Here is an 8,049-nt window from a genome sequence, read left to right on the forward strand (position 1 = left end):
CAGGTTTGACTGAGTTGTCACCTTCACTGGCCACCATGTGTAAAACAGCCCCTCTCGTCACTGTCCCCCTTATCTCGCATTTTTCCATAGCATGTACCCTCCCCCAGCACAGGGATCGTCTGTCTGCTCATCACACCCCAGATAGAAGCTCCAGGGTTTTCTCCGTCTCGTTCGCTGTAGTATCTGAAGATTCTGGAGGAGTGCCTGGCACCTGGCATGCACTCGGTAATGCCGTGTTGGGTTAATTAATCAGTCTCATGCATGTGGCTGTCAAGAGGTCCAAGTCTTCACAACAGTGCCTGGCACTACGATGCTCTCAGGCTCTCAGTGCCTGCTTCTTCCTCCTGCCTTCCCTCTTCCCTCTCCCCACCCTCCTCTTCCTCTTTCCCCTTTTTGCTTGTGTGCTCAGGTCTCTCTCATAAGATTCCACATCAGCCACGCATCACCCACATGAACAGGCCCTCCGCCTCCCCTCCCCCGATCTGTGGCCCCAGCCTCTCCGCCCACCTGATGCAGGTGTGATGCCCCAGGAGGGCTTTTCTGCCCCTAGATCCTTTGTCTCTTCTGCCTGGGTCCTGCCACTCTACTTGACAAAACTCTCCTTGCCAAGGTCACTGAAACTTTTTTTTTTTAAATGGAGTTTTGCTCTTGTTGCCCAGGATGGAGTAAAATGGCACTGCAGACGTTGCCCTCTGTCTCTGAGCTCGTTTGCTCGTATATAAAATGGAATGGGTGTGCTGGCTCTGTTACGTGACGAGTCATGAAAACTCCCAGTTCTGGGCCTGACATGTGACCCACTCTCAAACACGGCGACTCTAGAGCTTAAAAGCATGGCCGTTGGCATCAAAGACTCTGCTTTGAATCCCAGATCCGCCACGTACCAGCTGCACGTTCTCAGGCTGTTTACTCAGCTTCGCCGAGCCGGTCTCCTCATCTGTGAAGTGGAGATAATAATACGCGTCTTACAAAGCTGTTCTGAGAACTGAGTGGTACAACGCTGTGAAATACCGAGCCTGGTTTCTGGCACGGAGCAAGCGCTGAATTCGTGGTAGTCGCTAATACACAAAGATGAGGAGAAGCAGGAGAAAGAACAGGAGGATGAACACTTCTAAGAAATGAAACTTGGGTAAACCTTAATTGAAAATGGTAACGTGGCAGGACGCAGCGGCTCACGCCTATAATCCCAGAACTTTGAGAGGCTGGGGCAGGCTGATCATCTGCGGTCAGGAGTTCAAGACCAGCCTGGCCAACGTGGTAAAATCCTGTCTCTTCTAAAAATACAAAAATTAGCTGGGTATGGTGGTGGATGCCTGTAATCTCATTATTCAGGAGGCTGAGGCAGGAGAATTGCTTAAACCCAGAGGCAGAGGTTGCAATGAGGCAAGATGACACCACTGCATTCCAGCCTGGGAAACAGAGCAACATTCCATCTAAAAAAAAAAAAAGGAAAGAAAGAAAAGGAAAATGGTAAGGCTTAGCTAGCTTTTAGATGCCGCATCTCAACAGAGTGATTTTTTTTTCTTTCTGCCAACGAAACAGTTTCCTTAAGGCCACATTTCCACTCTGGTTCTCTTCAGATTCGAATTCTCCGTACACATTGTTTTCCTCTAATTATATTTTATGTGAAACTGCCATTGATTCCAATGGGACTCCTTTAAATATTGGCAAAAAACATATCATGCTTAAATGCGATCTGGAACAACGGAAGAAAACGTCTCTGTTTTTCTAATTTCAGCAATATGTGTATGTTGAGCTTATATAATTCCACTTCCCATATTTTTCTGCAGAGTTTAACGATTTCCCAAAGTGTGTAGATAATATAAGCATTTATCTAGAGACCTCTGTGAAAAACATTTTTCTAAAGACCAATCTTGCCTATGGTTGTTAAGGTAAAACTCTTAAACAAAACATCAACAGCCTTTCCCGCGCAGCCAGCGAGGGAGAAGGAAGTGCAAAGAGCCGTGGATCATGCTGATGTGGTGGTGGCGGAGCCTGAGAGCCGGTCACTGGGCTCTGCGAGTCCGTACAGGCGCTCCAGTCTGTTCAATCTCAGATACACCAGCTCATTAGGGACACCCGTCCCACCCCACTGGACCTCGCAGAGCAGCCAACACACCCCTGTCGGGGTCCGGCACGTCTGCCGGGGGACTACCGACTTGCAGGAGTCCCTGAGACCACCAACGTAGATGTCTCATTCAACCTGAGGGAGAGAGTGCGCGGAAGTGAAAGAAAATAGAAAAGCGGAGTCTGGAGGGCTGGCTTAGGCTATGTCCAAGCAGCAATTTTATTTTTGCAATATGTTTCCTTATATACTTTTCTGAAGTCGAAGTTGTTTACACCAGATCAACGTACTTAAGTTACAGTAAACAAGTTACTCCCACTAAGTTACGCCCAGTAAGTAGGTTACTTCCAGTAAGTAGGTTACGCCCAGTCAGTAGTTTCCTTCCAGTAAGTAGGTTATGCCCAATAGGTCAAGGTAAGCAAGTTACAGTCACGCCCTGTAAGCCATGGTAAGTAAGTTACAGTCACCCCCTGTAAGCCATGGTAAGTAAGTTACAGTCACCCCCTGTAAGCCATGGTAAGTAAGTTACAGTTACACCCAGTAAGTTACGGTAAGTAAGTTACCAAGTGTAAATACTTAAGTTAATATTTTACAATGAAGGTAACAAGGGTCCAAAATGAACACAATCAAGCAATAAACCATAAGAAGCCGAAAGTGGACACATTGCCTCCCAAGTCCTCATATCCATAAAGCAATGTCTGTTAATTATTTTGAATAGCATAGTCCCTCTCTCGGTTCCTGCTTTCCCTCAGCTCGACTCCCCCAACCAGGGATCTGTGTCTGGACTCAAGCTCACCGTATGGCAAGGCCCATTTCCCAGGGGCCTCACACGGGAGCGATCCCCACAGATCCCTCACACCCCTTCCAGCTTGGAGACTCTGTCCTTGTTAAAAGATTCACCACCTCTGGCCTCACTCCCCATTGGAAAGGACCCTGCAAGGTTATCCTGACCACACCCACCGCACTCAAGGCAAACGGACTAACGGCCTGGATTCATCACACCCACGTCAAGACTGCCCCACCGGAAGGACAATGAAGCATCAAACACTCATCCCCCGACTCACTAAAGCTAAGACTTGTGTGCTCTTCGCGGTCACCACCCTTGCCACCCTAATCTGTGCTGTAAATCCCTATGGCAAACCCCCCCCTAGAACCCACCTACTATCAATGGGTCCTCACCGAGGGCTCCACTGCAGGATATGTTAGTTCCTTAACCTCGAAGGGATCCACCCCAGTCAACTGAACCCTGGAGTACATTACAAAGAACCCCATTACCTTCTCCCTCTGTGCCCTCCTGGGCCCCAACCTAAATTTCAGAACAAGTGGAGGTGTAGCCGTGTGCAGCAGTTCAGGGACAGACCAACAACTATCTGTGCCCAGGATCCACCCCCCCAGAAAAATGAATTCTTTTGCCCCCATTGGGGTTGTGAAACTATCTCTACTATATCAGGGTACACCAAAAACATAGACTGAGCCCTTAGAACCAACAAACAATACTAACCTCTTGGAGAAATCAATCATTTAATTCCGGTAAATAAGACAAGGGGGGAATGTGACATGGTAAAAGCCCCATAAAAGTGCATATCTCAACCAGACCTCGGCTTTCTGTTGAAACTGCTCTCTACAACCCAAATGTGAATAAGTAATTAAGGACTGTAATTTCCACCCTACCCAGGCAATGTGTAAACAAATGCTAATCTTGACTTTCATGAACCACTTAAATAGCAATTAGAATGTCAAAAACTCCCCAGGCCCTGGAAGAGTCCGGAGGCCCTTACCCCCACCCCTGCCCCTCACCCTCACTCCCGAGGTGGTTTTACGGGTATAAAAGGTCAAAGATATTCCTCAAGAAGAGCAACTCCAAGGCACAGCAATCTGAAATGCTCTGGATTGAGAGTTTCACAGCAAGCACAGCTGAACCTGGGATGATCCAGTTCTGTGGGGGAGGGGCGTCCGCCGTTACTGAGGCACTCCACAACTACGGAGGTAGTCTTCCATTGCCGAGGCACTCCACCACTATGGAGGTCACCTGTTATTGCCAAGGCGGTCCGCCATTACAGAGAGAGTCCATCTTTATAGAGGCGGGCTGCCATTGCCAAGGCAGTTCTAACTACACCCATATAAACAGGACTGCAGGGAAGTTCACACGACAGCTGAGCAGAGCCCACAGCAGCTCAGCAAAGCCTCTGCTGGCAGACTGTGACTAGGCTGCCTCCTTGCTGGGCAGGGCAGCCCTGAAAAAAGGCAGCAGCACTACAGAAACTTATAAATAAAGCCCTAACTCCCAGGGACAGAGCACCTCAGGGAAAAAAAAGGCATTTATGAGTTCTGCTGCAGCAGACTTAAACATACGTGCCCAGCAGCTCTGAATGAACAACAGAGCTCACAGCTCAGCACATGAGCTCCTATAAAGGACAGACTGTCTCCTCAAGCAGCTCCCTGACCCCCGTATATACAAAGAGTCACCTCATAAAGGAGAGCTCAGACTGACATCTGGCGGGTATCCTTCTGGGACAAAGATAGCAGCAGAAGAAACTGGCAGCAACCCTCACTGTTCTGCGGCTGCTGCAGGTGATCCCCAGGCAAGCAGGGCCTGGAGTGGACCTCAGCAGTCCTACAGCAGAGGGGCCTGAATGTTGGAAGGAAAACTAAGAAACAGAAATAACTTCATCATCAACAAACTGGATGTCCACTCAGAGACCCCATCTGAAAGACACCAACTACGAAGACCACAGGTAGATAAATGCACAAAGATGGGAAGAAACCAGCACAAAAAGGATGAAAACACCCAAAACCAGAATGTCTCTCCTCCTCCAAGGGATCACAACTCCTCATCAGCAAGGGAACAAGGCTGGATGGAGAATGAGTATGATGAATTGACAGAAACAGGCTTCAGAAGGTGGGGAATAAGAAACTTCTCTGAGCTGAAAGAATATGTTCTAACCCAAAGCAAAGAAACCAAGAACCTTAAAAAAAGGTTTGACAAAATGCTAACGAGAATAAACAGCTTAGAGAGGAATATAAATGAAGTGATGGAACTGAAAAACACAACACAAGAACTTTGCGAAGCATACACAAGTTTCAAGAGCTGAACTAACCAAGCAGAAGAAAGGATATCAGAGATTGAAGATCAACTCAATGAAATAAAACAAGAAGGCAAGATAAGAGAAAAAAGAGTAAAAAGAAATGAACCAAGTATCCAAGAAATATGGGACTATGTGAAAAGACCTAATCTACGTTTGATAGGCGTATCTGAATGTGATGGAGAGAATGAATTCAAGATGGAAAACACTCTTCAGGATATTATCCAGGAAAACTTCCCCAACCTAGCAAGGGAGGAGAATATTCAAGTCCAGGAAATACAGAGAACACCACAAAGATATTCCTCAAGAAGAGCAACTCCAAGGCACATAATCATCAGACTCACCAGGGTTGAAATGAAGGAGAAAGTGCTAAGGGCAGCCAGAGAGAAAGTTTGGGTTACCCACAAAGGGAAGCCCATCGGACTCACAGCAGATCTCTCAGCAGAAACCCTACAAGCCAGAAGAGAGTGGGGACCAATACTCAACATCCTTAAAGAAAAGAACTTTCAACCCAGAATTTCATATCCAGCCAAACTAAGCTTCATAAGTAAAGGAAAAATAAAAGCCTTTGTGAACAAGCAAGTACTCAGAGATTTTGTCACCACCAGGCCTGCTTTACAAGAGCTCCTGAAGGAGGCACTACACATAGAAAGGAACAACCAGTACCAGCCACTCCAAAAACATACCAAATGGTAAAGAGCATCAACACAATGAAGAAACTACATCAACTAACAGGAAAAATAGCCAACTAGCATCAAAATGGCAGGATTAAACTCACACATAACAATATTAACCCTAAATGTAAATGGACTAAATGCACCAATCAAAAGACACAGACTGGCAAATTGGATAAAAAGCCAAACCCATCAGTGTGCTGTATCCAGGAAATCCATGTGCAAGGATACACAAAGGCTCAAAATAAAGGGATGGAGGAAGATTTACCAAGCAAATGGAGAGCAAAAAAAAAAAGCAGGAGTTGCAATTCTCATCTCTGATAAAATAGACTTTAAGCCAGCAAAGGTCAAAAGAGACAAAGAAGGACATTACATAATGGTAAAAGGATCAATGCAACAAGAAGAGCTAAGGATCCTAAATATATATGCAACTAATGCAGGAGCACCCAGATACATAAAGCAAGTTCTTAACGACTTATAAAGAGACTTAGACTCCCACACAATAATAATGGGAGACTTTAACACTACACTGTCAATATTAGACAGATCAATGAGACAGAAAATTAACAAGGATATCCAGGACTTGAATTCAGACCTGGAGCAAGCAAACCTAATTGACATTTACAGAACTCTCCACCCCAAATCCACAGAATATACATTCTTCTCAGCACCACATCACACCTACTCTAAAATTGACCACATAATTGGAAGTAAATCACTCCTCAGCAAATGCAAAAGAACAGAAATCATAACAGTGTCTCAGACCCTAGTGCAATCAAGTTAGAACTCAAAATTCAGAAAGTAACTCAGAACCGCACAGCTTCATGGAAACTGAACAACTGGCTCTTGAATGTTGACTGGACAAACAATGAAATTAAGGCAGAAATAAAGATGTTCTTTAAAACCAACGAGAACGAAGACACAACGTACCAGAATCTCTGGGACACATTTAAAGCAGTGTCTAGAGGAAAATATATAGCAATAATATTGAGAAGCAAGGAAAGATCTAAAATCGACACCCTATTATCAAAATTGAAAGAGCTAGAGGAGCAAGATGGAAAAAACTCAAAAGCTAGCAGAAGGCAAGAAATAACTAAGATCAGAGCAGAACTGAAGGAGCTAGAGACACAAAAAACCCTTCAAAAATAAATAAATCCAGGAGCTGGTTTTTTGAAAAGATCAACAAAATGGAACACTAGCCAGATTAATAAAAAAGAAAAGAGAGAATAATCAAATAGATGCAATAAAAAATCATAAAGGGGAAATCACCACAGATTCCACAGAAACACAAACTGTCATCAGAGAATATTACAAACAACTCTATGCACATAAACTAGTAAACCTGGAAGAAATGGATAAATCCCTGGACACTTGCCTCCTCCCAAGCCTAAACCAGGAAGAAGTCGAAACCCTGAATAGACCAACAAGGGCTGAAGTTGAGGCAGCAATTAATAGTTTCCCAACCAAAACAAGCCCCGGTCCAGATGGGTTCACAGCGAAATTCTATCAGACACACAAAGAGGAGCTGGTACCATTTCTTCTGAAACTATTCCAAACAATACAAAAAGAGGGAATCCTTCCCAAATCATTTTATGAGACCAACATCATCCTGATACCAAAATCTGACAGCAACTCAACAAGAAAAGAAAATTTAAGGCCAATATCCATGATGAACACAGATGCAAAAATCTTCAATAAAATGCTGGCAAGCTGATTGCAACAGCACATCAAAAAGCTTATCCATCATGATCAAGTAGGATTTATTCCAGGGATGCAAGGCTGGTTCAACACATGCAAGTCTATAAACGTAATTCACCACATAAACAGAACCAAAAACAAAAACCACATGATTATCTCAATTGATGCAGAGAAGACCTTTGACAAAATTCAACAGCACTTTATGCTAAAAACCCTCAATAAACTAGGTATCAACGGAATGTATCTCAAAATAATAAAAGCTATTTATGACAAACCAACAGCCAATATTGTACTGAATGGGCAAAGACTGGAAGCATTCCCTTTGAAACCTAGCACTGGACAAGGATGCCCTCTGTCACCACTCCTATTCAATATAGTACTGGAAGTTCTAGCCAGAGCAATCAGGCAAGAAAAATAAAGGGTATTCAAATAGGAAAGGAGGAAGCCAAATTGTCTCTATTTGCAGACGACATGATAGTATACCTAGAAGACCCCATCACCTCAGCCCAAAAACTCCTGAAACTGATAAGCT

This window comes from Callithrix jacchus, chromosome 3, assembly GCF_049354715.1.
Source record: "Callithrix jacchus isolate 240 chromosome 3, calJac240_pri, whole genome shotgun sequence".
NCBI lineage: Eukaryota > Metazoa > Chordata > Mammalia > Primates > Cebidae > Callithrix > Callithrix jacchus.